Raw genomic sequence first — 10,464 nt, 5'->3', positions numbered from 1 at the left:
TTAAATCCGTAGGTGGAAAATGTGATTTAAAAAATATATAATAATACAAATATATACGAAATATATACGAAGAAAAACGACATATACAAGGGACGTGACAAGACAATCATAACAGATATCCCCACTGCTACGCCATCTTGTATGCATCTTGGATGCATGCCACACACACACATGCAGGCCACACACATTCTTCCTTTACAGACTCCATGAAATTATGACCTCTTCCTAAATATTTTGTCAAATTGTACATTTTGTGTATGGTTTCCAAGAAGCAAGTGTGGCTCAACATACCCACTTAGGCTCAAGTTACACCACTCTCCCCTACAGCAGAAATAACTATGGATCCAGGCTAGAGGCAAGTTCAAATCCCCGAGCTGACAAGGTACAAATCTGTCGTTCTGCGCCTAACCCACTGTTCCTAGGCCGTCATTGAAAATAAGAATTTGTTCTTAACTGACTTGCCTCGATAAATAAAGGTAAAAAATTAAATAAAAAAGAGGAACCAGACATTATAGACTTTACTGAATGATCCCCTTGGGGAAATCTGTCTTGTGTCAGAGTGTCTCCAATCAAACACACAAGCAAAGCATTACATGACATGACCACAACACAGAAGTTTAGCAACATACATTGCAGCCACTTAACACCATTGAAGTGGCCAAGTGGGTGGGGTTGGTGGGAACCAATCACAGGGTATTCTGTCATGAGGTGTCAAGCAACAACAGCACATGAGGGGATGTGACGTGCCCATCTCACCTGTGTCGGGTGAGTTACAGAGGTGTGTGAGTGGGTTTGTGTGTGTGTGTGTTAACCATCTTTAGCACGTCAGCAGGAGGAAGTTGCTAACGCTAAACTAGCGATGATGTGATCGTTTGGAGGACACACACGCACACACACATGAGACTGTTCGGAGAGCACTCACACGTACATGCGTGCACGCACAAACACACACACACATGTGCACATACGCATGCCACACACACACACACACATGCAGGCCACACACACACGTGCACATGCACACACACCTGTGTGCAGGTGAGAAGCTGTGGACAGGTCTATTACAGTGTCTGGATAGTGTTACCTTTCCATACATCTTCAGAGGACGAGAAGAAAGAGAAGACCCGTAACTGTAGTGTCCTTTTCCAGCTAGAATGGTAGCTGAGTCTATTCAGTGTTTTGGCTATTCAGAGGATTCTGACAACACAGTTGACACATTGTGTATAGTTGGGTACACTTAATCTCTTAATGTATCCAGTATTAATTTGCTAAATTGTAATTACTTCGCTACTATGGCCTATTTATTGCCTTACCTCCTCACGCCACTTGCACACACTGTATATAGACTTTTTTTTCTATTATATTTTTGACTGTACATTTGTTTATTCCATGTTTAACTCTCTGTTGTTGTCTGTGTCGCACTGCTTTGCTTTATCTTGGCCAGGTCGCAGTTGTAAATGAGAACTTGTTCTCAACTGGCCTACCTGGTTAAATAAAGGTGAAATGTAAAAAAATTAAAAACGTATCCAGTGACTGGCTGCTCACACATCTCTCTCCAGAACTCTGTATGCAGGGTTTCAAAAGGGTGTTTGTCCCATTGGGTGAAATGTTGTTCTGAAAGTGGACCCCACACACAGATGCCATAAAGTGCAATTGGTTCATAGACACATTCAATTAGTATTTGCCAAATTTTAGTAGGTATTTCAATTTGAATTCGTTTTTTAATGGCGTAGAGGGCCGTAGGTGCTTTCTCTCTCAGTTAATTCACAGCCTCATGTACAGCTTTCGGAGCCATCATTGACTCAGTGGGTTTTGTCCAACATGTCTCTGGACCTACTCACTGCCACAGTCATAATCTGGACCTAGTTTTGTCCCGTGGGATAAATGTTGTGGATCTTAATGTTTTTCCTCATGATCCTGGACTATCAGACCAACATTTCATTATGTTTGCAATCGCAACAAATAATCTGCTCAGACCCCAACCAAGGATCATCAAAATTCGTGCTATAAATTCTCGGGCAACACACAGATTCATAGATGCCCTTCTAGACTCCCTCCACCTACCCAAGGACGTCAGTGTACAAAAATCAGTTAACCACCTAACTGAGGAACTCAATTTAACCTTGCGCAATACCCTAGATGCAGTCACACCCCTAAAAACAAAGAACATTTGTCGTAAGAAACTAGCTCCCTAGTATACAGAAAATACCCAAACTCTGAAGCAAGGTCCCAGAAAATCGGAGTGGAAATGGCGCCACACCAAACTGGAAGTCTTTCGACTAGCTTGGAAAGACAGTACCGTGCAGTATCGAAGAACCCTCACTGCTGCTCCATCATCCTATTTTTCCAACTTAATTGAGGAAAATAAGAACAATCCAAAATGTATTTTTTGATACTGTCGCGAAGCTAACTAAAAAGCAGGATTCCCCAAGAGAGAATGGCTTTCACTTTAGCAGTGATACATTTATGAACGTCTTTGAGGAAAAGATCATGATAATTAGAAAGCAAATTACGGACTCCTCTTTAAATCTGAGTATTCCTCCAAAGCTCAGTTGTCCTGAGTCTGCACAACTCTGCCAGGACCTAGGATCAAGGGAGACACTCAAGTTTTTTAGTACTATATCTCTTGACACATTGATTCAATTAATCATGGCCTCCAAAACTTCAAGCTGTATACTGGACCCTATTCCAACTAAACTACTGAAAGAGCTGCTTCCTGTGCTTGGCCCTAATCTGTTGAACATAATAAACGGCTCTCTATCTACCAGATGTGTACCAAACTCACTAAAAGTAGCAGTAATAAAGAATCTCTTGAAAAAGCCAAACTTTGACCCAGAAAATATAAAAAAAAATATCGGCCTATACTCCCATTCCTCTCCAAAATTTTAGAAAAAGCTGTTGCGCAGAAACTCACTGCCTTCCTGAAGACAAATAATGTATACGAAACGCTTCAGTCTAGTTTTAGACCCCATCATAGCACTGAGACTGCATTTGTGAAGGTGGTAAATTACCTTCTAATGGAGTCAGAACCGAGGCTCTGCATCTGTCCTCGTGCTCCTAGACCTTAGTGCTGCTTTTGATACCATCAATCACCACATTCTTTTGGAGAGATTGGAAACCCAAATTGGTCTACACGGACAAGTTCTGGCCTGGTTTAGATCTTATCTGTCGGAAAGATATCAGTTTGTCTCTGTGAATGGTTTGTCCTCTGACAAATCAACTGTAAATGTCGGTGTTCCTCAAGGCTCCGTTTTAGGACCACTATTGTTTTCACTATATATTTTACCTCTTGATGAAACATAATGTTAACTTTCACTGCTATGCGGATGACAGTACATTTCGATGAAACATAGTGAAGCCCCAAAATTGCCCTCCCTGGAAGCCTGTGTTTCAGACATAAGGAAGTGGATGTCTGCAAATGTTCTACTTTTAAACTCGGTCCCAAGAAACAAAGATATCTTCTGTTGAATCTGACAATTAATCTTGATGGTTGTACAGTCGTCTCAAAAAAACTGTGAAGGACCTCGGCGTTACTCTGGACCCTGATCTCTCTTTTGACGAACATATCAAGACTGTTTCAAGGATAGCTTTTTCCCATCTACTTAGCATTGCAAAAATCAGAAACTTTCTGTCCAAAAATTATGCAGAAAAATTAATACATGCTTTTGTCACTTCTAGGTTAGACTACTGCAATGCTCTACTTTCCAGCTACCCGGATAAAGCACTAAATAAACTTCAGTTAGTGCTAAACACGGCTGCTAGAATCTTGACTAGAATCCCAAAATTTGATCATATTACTCCAGTGTTAGCCTCTCTACACTGGTTTCCTGTCAAGGCAAGGGCTGATTTGGTTTTACTGCTAACTTACATTACATGGGCTTGCTCCTACCTATCTTTCTGATTTGGTTTTGCCGTACATACCCACACGTACACTACAGTCACAAGACGCAGGCCTCCTTACTGTCCCTAGAATTTCTAAGCAAACAGCTGGAGGCAGGGCTTTCTCCTATAGAGCTCCATTTTTATGGAATGGTCTGCCTATTCATGTGAGAGACACAGACTCGGTCTCAACCTTTACCTTTAAGTCTTTATTGAAGACTCATCTCTTCAGTAGGTCCTATGATTGAGTGTAGTCTGGCCCAGGAGTGTGAAGGTGAACGGAAAGGCACTGGAGCAACAAACCACCCTTGCTGTCTCTGCCTGGCCGGTTCCCCTCTCTCCACTGGGTTTCTCTGCCTCTAACCCTATTACAGGAGCTGAGTCACTGGCTTACTGGTGCTCTTCCATAGCGCCCCTAGGGGGAGTGCGTCACTTGAGTGGGTTGAGTAACTGACGTGATCTTCCTGTCCGGGTTGGCACCCATGGGGGAGTGCCGTGGGGGAGACCTTCGTGGGCTATACTCGGCCTTGTCTCACGATGGTAAGTTGGTGGTTGAAGATATCCTTCTAGTCAAAGTGGGTGGGGTTATATCCTGCCTGTTTGGCCCTGTCCGGGGGTATCATCGGATGGGGCCACAGTGCCTCCCCACCCCTCCTGTCTCAGCCTCCAGTATTTATGCTGCAGTAGTTTATGTGTCGGGGGGCTAGGGTCAGTCTGTTATATCTGGAGTATTTCTCCTGTTTTATCTGGTGTCCTATGTGAATTGAAGTATGCTCTCTCTAATTCTCTCTTCTCTTTTTCTCTTCTTTCTTTCTTTCTTTCTTTCTCTCTCTCGGAGGACCTGAGCCCTAGGACCATGCCTCAGGACTACCTGGCCTGATGACTCCTTACTGTCCCCAGTTCACCTGGTTGTGCTGCTGTTCCAGTTTCAAATGTTCTATGGAACCCTGACCTGGTGTTTTCAACTTTCTAGAGACAGCAGGAGCGGTAGAGATACTCTGAATGATCGGCTTTGAAAAGCCAACTGACAATTACTCCTGAGGTGCTGACCTGTTGCACCCTCGGCAACCACTGTGATTATTATTATTTGACTCTGCTGGTTATCTATGAACATTTGAACATCTTGGCCATGTTCTGTTATAATCTCCACCTGGCACAGCCAGAAGAGGACTGGCCACCCCTCATAGCCTGGTTCCTCTTTAGGTTTTTTCCTAGGTTCTGGCCTTTCTAGGGAGTTTTTCCTGGCCACCATGCCATGGAATTGGTACATCAAAAATCTCTACCCATTCATTTTGCAACCTGTGTGGCGCAGCTGTCATGAGTATGTGACATAACTCCTCAATTTCTATTCATAATATCATTAATAAATATAATACCATTAAAAAATATTTATTTTTATTTTTATTAATCAATATATTTGAATTTTAACCATAACATTTGTTGTAATAGTTGTTGTAATATTTGTTCTATCTTTTCTGGTTGATAAAACTAAAATTGTAACCAGCTTTGTATGGCTTGTTTAAGAAAGGGCCATACTTTAAACAACATTTGATTTTCAATTAGTTGGAAATGAGAAGTTGTAATCTGTTTTAAGGCAGAAAGGCCATTTTGAACAAAGGATTCTTATTAATCTACTGGAAAACCATTTTGGGTTTAAGTATATTTTATGTATGAGTGAAGCTTTTAGTGAGAGGTTTAAAGTTTTAATATTTAATAATTTTAGCCACCCAAACACATATGCATTATATAAATAGGCACGTTTAATTTTGTAAAATTAAATATTTTTTGCTCATATGATTTAAAAAACAAGTTGTGTGGAGTAGGCAGTGCCATTAGCAAGTAAGTAAACTGTGATAGAAACAAAGAGTTAATCAATGTGATTTTTCCATAAATAGACAACCTCTCCCTGGTTGCAGAATCTTCTCTATTTTTGCTAATTTTCTATTGAAATTGATTGCGGTAAGTTCATTTATATTTTTTGAGATGTGAATACCAAGTATGTCTACATCCCCATCCGCCCATTTTATTGGTAAACTACAAGGTAGTGTTTTTTAACGATCCAATGCGTGGTATGGTGCACTTGTCATTATTACATTTTAGTCCAGAGAAGCTAGAAAAGAGATCAAGATCTTCAATGAGACTGTGCAGGGATCCAAATTGCAGACTTAAGAAAATAAAACACTTGAGTCATCAGCATACAGTGACACTTTTGTTTTTATCCCCTGGATTTCTAACCCCCTGATGTTCTTGTTGGATCTCATTTTAATCGCATTTCAATGGCCAAAATGAATAGATATGGAGACAACAGACTGCCTTGTTTTACTCCTGTTTGAAGCTAAATACTTTAAAGAGTTGCAAAGAAAAAGCCACATTTCAGACTGGCCAATAAAAAAAAAGATTAAGATGGGCAAAAGAACACAGACATTGGACAGAGTAACTCTACCTAGAAGGCCAGCATCCCGGAGACGCCTCTTCACTGTTGATGTTGAGACTGGTGTTTTGCGGGTACTATTTAATGAAGCTGCCAGTTGAGGATTTGTGAGGCATCTGTTTTTCAAACTAGACACTCTAATGTACTTGTCCTCTTGCTAAGTTGTGCACCGGGGCCACCCACTCTTTCTATTCTAGTTAGAGACAGTTTGCGCTGTTCTGTGAAGGGAGTAGTACACAGCGTTGTACGAGATCTTCAGTTTCTTGGCAATATCTCGCATGGAATAGCCTTAATTTCTCAGAACAAGAATAAACTGATGAGTTTCAGAAGCAAGGTATTTATTCCTAGCCATTTTGAGCCTGTAATCAAACCCTCAAATGCTGATGCTACAGATACTCAACTAGTCTAAAGGCCAGTTGAATTCCTTCTTTAATCAGAACAACAGTTTTCAGCTGTGCTAAAATAATTCAAAAGGGTTTTCTAAGGATCAATTAGCATTTTAAAATGATAAACTTGGATTAGCTAACACAAAGTGCCATTGGAACACAGAATTGATGGTTACTGATAATGGGCCCCTGTACGCCTATGTAGATATTCCATAAAAAATCAGCTACAATAGTCCTTTACAACATTAACAATGTCTACACTGTATTTCTGATCCTTTTATGTTATTTTAATGGACAAAAAATTAGCTTTTCATTCAAAAACAAGGACAAAATTTTGAACGGTATTGTATGAGGGAGATTTTTAAGAGAACTAACCAAATATCATGGAAAACAGCCAGATTTTTTTTTTGTAACAATATTAGATAATATTAATATAAATTATAACAGCACAATCTTATAAATATTTTAAAGAGTGTTGGTTGCTCCCATAGCAAGTAAACATTTTCACAAAAGGAGACAGTTTCTTCAGGAATTCGTTCAGAGGTAGCGAGGAGGTTGTAATGTTCCGCTCCCCTTCTATAGCATGGAAGGGGACCAGAGATGACTGTTCTCTTCCATGTGCTAACAAGGGTGTTCAAGATAATGTTGTAGTCCTTTTTCAGTTCCTGAGATTGCCGAAAGCAAATGTTAAATCCAACGTGAGTGACAATGGTGCCAATATTAGAGTAGTTGGCTAGAACTGTGGGCATGAAGGAGTTGATGTCTTGGAAATGGGTGCCTGGGTGACAGTGAACCTTGGTCTGCCCACAGGCCACAGGCAGGCCAAAATCTCTCACCGTCGAGCAGTCCACGACAATGGTGGGGGGAGGAGGTTTGTACATGTACCAGTAGCAGTGGATGGCGTAGGAATCCTCTGGGAAATAGAGGAGGTCCCAAGACCTAGTTCCCTTTGATCAGTGACCGGCTGAGCTGTGGAGGGTGTCCTTACGCAGCTGATGGCTGTTGGTGTACTCCCAGGATCAGAGCTGACCCCCGGGGCCAGTATGTCCACCTCCAGCAGGGTAAAGCTGTTAAAAAGCTGGACCTGATCCTCTAGAATATATGGAGGCCGACCAGACTGCCTTTCACCCGACCTCCTTCGTCTTTCCAGTGTCAAGTCTCCCACGGGCCGCAGAGTTGAGCTTACCATCTGTCCAGTGGATTGGATCACGTCATTCCCACCCGTCTCGTCGGCACCCCTTGGCGGTAGCAGGCATTCAGAACTGAAATGCTGTGTTTTTTCCACAGCTAAGCTAGCAGTCGGATAATCTCTTCTCTAAGCTGCTTGATGATGATACATTTGGAACAGACAAGAATTTGTTAATATATCAGTTCCACCTTATTTTCCTACTCTTGCATAGATATGATCTCGCACCTAGCGCATTTGAGCCCAGACGTAGACACAAATACCGCTGGTGTTTTGACTCTAGCGCTGCTAGCATGATCTTGCTTTGTTAGCATGATGGCTAACCAATAACATTTGTGTTATTTTTTGCAGGAATCCGGGAAACAAACTTGCGGTCTCAACCAAATAAGCTAATCGCGTTGCGGAATCGTTAGCTATCAGAACCTCCAATCGTTAAAGATGTTGTTCTTGTTGACATGATTAAAAACAATTTAATCAAAACTACAGTATGTCATGAAAACAACAATGTAGACAGTACACTGATCTTTTGTGCGCTCTGATGACGTCTATTGCATGATGGGTGATGACGTATGCTCTCAATGGCTCACTTAAAGGTGCATAACTCAGTGTCCCATGTAGAGTTTTGTTTCAAAACTATGACATACCTCTGCTGTGTGTGCGTGCAGTGAGGGTTCCCTCCTAATAATGCACTAGCCTGTAGGTTACCCTTGTGTTTCTCTCTCACACACACACACACACACTAGACCTTGAATCTGTGCTCAACCTCTCAGCCGTTTGCCTACGTGCGTGGCCATACCCGACTCCAACACTATCATTAAGTTTGCTGACGACACAACAGTGGTAGGCCTGATCACCGACAACAATGAGACAGCCTATAGGGAGAAGGTCAGAGACCTGGCAGTGTGGTGCCAGGACAACAACCTCTCCCTCAATGTGAGCAAGACAAAGGAGCGGAACGTGGACTACAGGAAAAGGCAGGCCGAACAGGACCCCATTAACATTGATGGACCTGTAGTGGAGCGTGTTGAGAGCTTCAAGTTCCTTGGTGTCCACGTCACCAACAAACTATCATGGTCCAAACACACCAAGACAGTCATGAAGAGGGCACGACAACACTTTTCCCCCCCAGGAGACTGAAAAGGCATGGGTCCCTAAATCCTCAAAAAGTTATACAGCTGCGCCATTGAGAGCATCCTGACCGATTGCATCAAAGCCTGGTATGGCAACTGCTCGGCATATGACCATAAGGCGCTACAGAGGGTAATGTGTACGGCTCAGTACATCACTGGGGCCAGGTTTCCTGCAATCCAGGACCTATAAAATAGGCGGTGTCAGAGGAAAGCCCATAAAATTGTCATAGACTGTTTTCTCTGCTACCACATGGCAAGCAGTGCCGGAGCGCCAAGTCTAGGACCAAAAGGCTCCTTAACAGCTTCTACCGCCAAGCCATAAGACTGCTAATCAAATCATTATCTACATTGACCCCCCCCCCCTCCCACTTGTTTTTTACGCTGATGCTACTCGTTGTTTATTATCTACCTACATGTACAAATGACCTCGACTAACCTGTAACCCTGCACATTGACTCGGTATTGGCACCCCCTGTATATAGTCTCGTTATTGTTATCGTTATTGTTATTTTATTGTGTTGCTTTTTATAATTTTTTAACTTTATCTTTATTTTCTTAACTCTTTCTTGAACTGCAATGTTGGTTAAGTGCTTGTAAGTAATCATTTCACCGTTGTATTCGGCGCATGTGACAAATAAAGTTTGATTTGACGCGTGTGGCAGGGAAGGCTGCTGAGGGGAGGACGGCTCATAGTAAAGGTTGGAATGGAGTCAATGGAATGGTATCAACCACATGGAAACTACGTGTACCATTCCATTGACTCCATTTCAGCCATTAATATGAGGCGTCCTCCTCTCAGCAACCTCCACTGGTGTGTGTGTACGGCTGTGTGTGACTGTGATCCTAACACAAGGTGAAGTGTGTTATCCAGAACACTCTAGTTATGTGTCTTTTCCTCTGATAGTGGTGGTAGCATCTCTGGCTCTCAACCTCCAGGAAAGCCTCAACCAGGGAAAAAGACCCAGAAATAATGATGCTGTATTGCCATGGACTTTCTGAGGCCAGGCTGGCTGCTTTTCTTCTCTTCATCATTGTGTCACATGCTGCTTCTTAGCCATGTGTGTTTGGCGGAGGAGCACTATTAGTTGGATACGATCATGTTCAGTGTCTTTCGTCAAGTGACAAACATGTTTTAATCCGACAGACAGCAGCATATAATGTATATCTACATTTCAAAACATTACATGCTCTCTAAAAAAATGCTGGGTCAATTATGACCAATTTGCGTAAATCCTGTAACCCAGCGCTGGGTCACTACAGTACATACCCAGCACTGGGTTATTTTGATCCAGCACTGTTGGGTTATGTGATTTACCACAGCCTCTAGTATCAGGGCCATGCAGCCTCTAGTATCTGGGCCATGCAGCCTCCAGTATCAGAGCTATGCAGCCTCTACTATCAGGGCCATGTAGCCTCCAGTATCGAGGCCATGCAGCCTTTAGTATCAGGGCC

Source organism: Oncorhynchus clarkii, chromosome 18, assembly GCF_045791955.1.
Source record: "Oncorhynchus clarkii lewisi isolate Uvic-CL-2024 chromosome 18, UVic_Ocla_1.0, whole genome shotgun sequence".
NCBI classification, from domain to species: domain Eukaryota; kingdom Metazoa; phylum Chordata; class Actinopteri; order Salmoniformes; family Salmonidae; genus Oncorhynchus; species Oncorhynchus clarkii.
This window is presented reverse-complemented; position numbering follows the sequence as displayed.